The sequence below is a fragment of the Chrysochloris asiatica genome, unplaced genomic scaffold, assembly GCF_000296735.1.
Source record: "Chrysochloris asiatica unplaced genomic scaffold, ChrAsi1.0 scaffold00047, whole genome shotgun sequence".
NCBI lineage: Eukaryota > Metazoa > Chordata > Mammalia > Afrosoricida > Chrysochloridae > Chrysochloris > Chrysochloris asiatica.
Window position 1 is genome coordinate 14314689 of NW_006408565.1, and position 6759 is coordinate 14321447.

Genomic DNA, 6759 nt, shown 5'->3' on the forward strand with positions numbered 1-6759 from the left:
GAATGAGGGATAGCATTGCTGACATCAGATGGATCTTGGCTGAAAGCAGAGAATATTAAAAGTTAATATTCTAGTAGAAGAACAAGCAAACCTGTGTTGGAAGAAGTACAGCCAGAATGTGCCTTAGAATCCAGGATACATATTATCAGGTGAGCCCAGTCCCTTCTCTATCAACTAGAGAAGGAGATCATGCTGGATAAAGTGGAGACTCAGCAAAGAAGAGGAAGACCCTTAGTGAGATGGATTGGCCTAGTGACAATAGCAATCGGCTCAGGCTTAACAATGACTAGGAGGATGGTGCAAGACTGGGGGCAGTGTTTCGTTTTGTTGTGCACAGGGTCACTATGAGTTGGAGCCTAAAAACAACAATGAGGCCGGATTTGTGTAGGGTGGGTCTTGAGTTAATTTCTTTTGAAATATAAAGGAGATGAAAGAAGCAGAAATGAGAGAAAAAGGATGCCAAGGCTCGACTACTTTCCAGAAGACATGAATCTTAGGCCAGAGAGCTCTGGACCCTGCATTTAGTTCATCATCATCAGTTCTTGAGACTTGAGCCAGCAGCCTGATGATCTTGCAGTTTTTAAGAGTCAAGAGAAGCCTCTAGCCTGACCCACGGACTTGAGATTTAGCAGTCTCAACAACCAATTGCTCATAATGACAAGTGAAGAGATTAATGAAGCCTCTCCAGTAGAAATTCATGAGTATTTATCAACATTTGAAAATTTCATTGATGCTGTGGGTGAGATGCTGAAGACTGTGATGTCTGTTTCTAGAAATGTGTCATTGTAGAAGTTGGATCCACTTGGACAAGCAAAAGTGGATTTAGTTTCTGCTTATACATTAAATGTTTTGGGTTTATCTGGCCACTCAGGGTGTTAATCCTAAGGAACATCCAGTAAAGCAAGAATTGGAAAGAATCAGAGAATACATGAATAAAATCAAGGAAATAGCAAACAAGAAGAAGGCTGGTAAGCTCGACAGACAGTTCCCGGGTTACAAACGTCCAACTTATGTGCAACCCCATAGTTAGGAAACAACACCCATCAAGTCTATTATATTACAGATTCAAGGTGGAGACAATGGTTGGTGGTAACAAACACTACTTTGAAACAAGCATCAATACATTATTGCTATATTGCCATTACATTTTATTAATAAGGTACACTGTATACTAAAACCATCATTTGACCAACTACCGTTGAATATCTGTTTCAACTTATGTATAAACTTGCCTGAAAGACAGACTTAGGAATAAAACTTCTTCTTAATCAAGGGACTGCGTGTAGTAAAAATAGCATATTTCATAAGATACTTTGAAAAGAATACAAATGCTTACAAAGAATATTTAACTTAAATTTCATATCTGCTTATAAAATAGTAACCCAGACGCACCTTGGAAGGTAACCCTGGTAGTCAGCTTCCGAAGTGTCACCGCCTTAAAAACCCCTAGGTTTTTTTATATGGGGTCACCATGAGTTGGATGGGAAGCAAAAACAATAAAGAAATGCTCTGAGATCCTAGGGAGTAAAAGACAGAAGGACCACTTTGTGCGTGAGGCAGAGAGTAGCTCCAATGAGTAAATTTGTACTAGGTTTGGTCCCATTATTTACCAAGGCATTAGTGTTGTTAAGCACCGTTGAGTCAGTTCCAACTCAGAGCGACCCGTATAGGGTTTCCGAGGAGCATCTGCAGATTGAACCACCAGCCTTGCAGTTCAAACTGACCTTGCAGGTGAGTGTTTATCCTACAGCACCAAATCAGGACTCTGAGGCATTATAAGCAATAGTAATAATTGCTACATTCAAGGCTGGTTTCATAGGTGTGTAACCTGGGAAATTGCACGGGACCTTGTACTAAGACTCTGAGCTTAGCTTAGTGTTTGCCTGTCACCATCTAGAAATTCTTCATTTTTATACAACGGGACCCTGCATTTCCATTTTACACTGGGCCCAGCAAATTACGTAACTGTTAAATTAACAATAAATGTCAGGGAGCTCTGGTGGCACAGAGGTTAAAGTGCTTGACTTCTAACTGAAGGGTTGATGATTCAAACCCACCAGTTACTCTATAGGATAAAGATGTGGCGGTCTGCTTCTGTAAAGATTTATAGCCTGGACAGGATAGGAACAGATACTTCACCAAGGAAGACATCCAAGCAGCCAACAAATGTATGAAGAAATGTTCATGATCATCAGCCATTGTTGTTGTTGTTGTTGTTAATTGTCGTGGAATCAGACTCATAGCAATCCTGTTTCCATAGAGCAGCTGGTGGGTTTGAACTGCCAATCTTGTGGTTTGCAGTCCAGTGCTGATCCTACAGCCCCACACCAGGAGTCCCATTAGCCATTTTATTGTTGTTAAGTGAGAGATGAAAATCAAAACAACAATGAAATATCATCTCACACCAGCAGTACCAGTGAAGTTCAAAAAAACCGAAAACAAGAAATGCTAGTGAGGGTGTGGAGAGACTGGGACCCTCTTACATTCCTGGTGGGACTGCAAAATGTTTCAACCACTCTGGAAAACGGTATGGTGCTTCCTCAGAAAGTTGGAAACAGAAATACCTCTAATTCAGCAACCCCTTTACTTGGTATATACCCACAAGAAATACAAGCCAGGTCACGAGTAGATATATGCACATAAATGTTCTATTCACAATAGCAAAAAAATGGAGACAGACAAGTGACCATCAATGGAAGAATGGATAAACTTTGAAACATACACACAGTGGAATACTATGCAACCCTGAAGAATAACGATGAATTGGCAAAACACCACATAACATGGATGAACCTCAAGGATATTATACTGAGTGAAATTGTGTTGTTGTTGTTAGGTGCCATCGAGTCGGCACCGACTCATAGTGACCCTGTGCACAGCAGAACGAAACAATGTCCGATCTCACTATGGTTGCCCACTTGAGTCCATCGATGCTGCCACCTGGCCAATCCATCTTGTTGGGGGTCTTCCTCTTTTTCTCTGACCTTCCATCTTACCAAGCATGATATCCTTCTCTAGCGACTATTCCTTCCTGACAATATATCCAAAGTATGAGAAATGAAGTTTGGCCATCTTGGCCTCCAAGGAGCACTCTGGCTGCACTTCTTCCAAAACAGATCTATTGGTTCTTTTGGCAGCCCATGGCACTTTTAGTATTCTCCTCCAACACCATAATTTAAAGGCATCAATTCTTCTACGGTCTTCCTTATTCACTGTCCAGCTTTCGCATGCATATGAGGTTATTGAAATGGCTTGAGTCAGGCGCACCTTAGTGCTCAAGCTGACTGGTCTGAAGTTTAGGAAGATGTGTGAACTCTTGAGCCCATGGGCACTGACCTAACCCCCGGGGGCTAGAGCTGAGAGTGAAGCAGTCTGAAGCTGGTCTGAAGTACAGGGAGGTGTGTGTGAACTCCCAAACTTGAAGCTAGTACCCATTTGACCTAGCCTGGATGGCTAGTTGACCAGAGCTCGAACCAAGGAAGATAAAGATGTATAATGCTGAGAACAAGTGAAAATTGCTACAATTTGATGAACTAGACTTTTCTAAGAATGAAGTAACTCAAAATTCCAACCAAATCGAAGGATTCTTCATATTAAGGAAGAGCCTTGTTTCCTCAGTGTACTAGGTTAATAGGAATGAGAAATTTAGACATTGAGTAACAAAAATGGGGGGTTGGGCTTACAAAGACATGAAGTAGTTGGCTTACAAGTTTAGTTGCAGAATGGGCTAGGGGAAAAAGAGATATAGACAGAAGAATGGATAAGAAAACAAAATCCTTTAATATGCTGTCTGGTAGTGCAGTGGTTACGAATTGGGCTGCGAGCCGCAAGGTCAGCAGTTCGAAACTACCAGCTGTTCCGTGGGAGAAAGATGAGGCTTTCTGCTCCCGTAAAGATTTACAGCCTCGGAAACCCTGCCATAGGGTCGCTATGAGTCAGAACCAACTCCACAGCACATAACAACAACAAGAGACATATCAAAAAGATGGAGACAGCATAAATGCACATCAACAGAAGAATGACTAAACAAACTTTGGTACAGACACACAATGAAATGCTACAAAATGCTGAAGAAGAAGAATGAATCTGTGAAACACATCACAACATGGTTAAACCTGGAGGATATTATGCTGAGTGAAATTAGTGAATCTAATTTCAAAAGAAAAAATATTGTATAAAACAAAAAGTTAAAAAAAACAAAGGGGGGGGGTTCTTGATAAAAGAAACAATCTATGATGGTACGGGCAGAGAGGGAAAATTATTCATGGGCTAGAGGGCACACATATGTTAACATGAGTGACAAGGCAGGCAATCAGTATACAACAAGAGGGAGGTTAGCAGAGGAAAGATGAAGGTAGTTGAAGCCACAAAAAGGAATGCAATAGATAAAGCGACTAGAGGTAAATACTGTTAAGTGTTGGTACATAGAGGGGATTGCAACCATGTAAGGAAACAAAGTTTATGACTTCTTGAATGGAAAACTGATGATCTACTCTGTAAATCCTCACTCAATGCAAAATAAAAAGTTAAAATAAATAAAAAAAGTAATAAAACTCCTTTAAAGAAAAAAAGAGAGCTTTATAGCCTAGGAAATCCCATGGGCTAGTTCTACTCTATCCTATAGGGTGTCTATGAGAATCAACTCAACAACAGTGGGTTTGGCTTGGTTTTATTAGGTATCAGACTCTGTTGTAAGCCTTTATTATTGTTGTTGTTGTTGTTAAGTGCCATCGAGTCGATTCCAACTCTAATGTCCCTGTACAGGGTTTCCTAGGAGTAGCTGGTGGGTTTGAACCACCAACCTGGTGGTTGCTTATCCTATAGTGCCCTACCAGGAGGCCTTGCCTATATTAAACAATAGCGGCTAGAAAACTACTAGATTGTGTAAAATTTCCTGGTTAATCAGTTGCTGTTGAATCCTTTCTGACTCATGACAACCCCATGTGTGTCAGAGTAGAACTGTGCTCCATGGGGTTTTTGTTGTTGTTGTTAGGTGCCTATACATAACGACCATATGCACAACAGAATGAAATACTGTCTGGTTCTGTGCCAACCTCACAATCATTGCTACACTTGAGCCCATCAGTACTGCCACCGTGCCAATCCATCTTGTTTGGGTCTTCTTCTTTTTTGCTGACCCTCCACTTTACCAAGCATGATGTCCTACTCCAGGGACTGGTCCCTCCTGACAATATGTCCAAAGTCTGAGAAATGAGTCTGGTCATCCTTGCTTCTAAGGAGCATTCTGGCTGTACTTCCTCAAACACAGATTTGTTTGTTCTTCTGGCAGTCCATGGGACTTTTCAATATTCTCCAACACCATAACTCACACGCATCAATTCTTCTATGGTCTTCTTTATTCATTGTCCAACTTTCACATGCATATGAGGTTATTGAAAATACTAAATACTATGACTTGGGTCAGGTGTACGTTAGTCCTCAAACTCACATCTTTGCTCTTGAACACTATAAGAGGTCTTGTGCAGCTGATTTGCCCAATGAAATACATCGTTTGATTTCTTGACTGCAGCTTCCATGAGGCTTGATGGTTGAACAAAATGAATTTCAACCTCTTCTCCATTTATCTTGATTTTTTTTTATCAAGATAAATGTTATAGGTCCAGCGGTGAGGAGTTTTGTTTTCTCTACATTGAGGTGCAACCCATACCGAAGGCTGTGGTCTTTGAATTTCATCATTAAGTATTTTAAGTCCTCTTCACATTCAATAAGCAAGATTGTATCATCTGCACATCACAGGTTGTTAATGAGTCTTCCTGCAATCTAGATGCCTTGTTAATATAATCCAGCTTCTGGAATTATTGGTCCAGAATACAGATTGATTAAGTATGGTGAAAGAATACAACACTGATGCACACCTTTCCTAATTTAAAACCATTCAGTGTTCCCTTGCTCTATTTGAACAACTGGCTCTTGGTCTATGTACAAATTGCTCATGAACACAAATTAGTGTTACAGAATATTCACTCTCAATGTTGTCCAGAGTTTGTCATGACCCACACAATCGAAAGTTTTTTTCTAGTCAATAAAACACAGGTAAACATCTTTCTGGTATTCTCTACTTTTAATCAACATCCATCTGACGTCAGCAATGATATCCCTCATTCCACGTCCTCGTCTGAATCCAGCTTGAACCTCTGGAAGTTGCCAATGTACTGTTGCAGCCGTTTTTAAATTCTCTTTGACAAAACTTTATTTGCATGTGATATTAACAATGTTGTTGGATGATTTCTGCATTCTGTTGGGTCACCTCTCTGGAATGGGCACAAATATGGATCTCGTCCAATCAGTTGGCCTTCCAAGTTTCTTGGCAGAGATGAGTGAGTGCCTCCAGTGCTTTACAAGTTTGTTTTTAGTGGTCTGTTTTTCTAATGTAGGTTTCCAGGTCTTTTTCCTTCAGTTAGAAGCCAAGTTCATTAATAGTTTTCACCACTCTGGAATTCCATTATTTCCCTCATTATTGAAGGTTCTTGTTGTTGTTAAGTGGCTTCGAGTCAGTTCTGACCCATAGTGACCCTGTATAGAATTTCTGAATAGCAGCTGGTGAGCTTGAACTGCCAACCTTGTGGTTCAAACCAACCTTGCAGTCCAGCATATTAACCCACAGCGCTACACCAGGATTCCACTCATATAGGCTTTCCAAGGAGTAGCTGGTGAGCTTGAACCACTGAACTTGCAGTTCAAACAACTTTGCAGTCTGACACATTAGCCCACAGCGCCACACCAGAAGGTTGTTGTTGT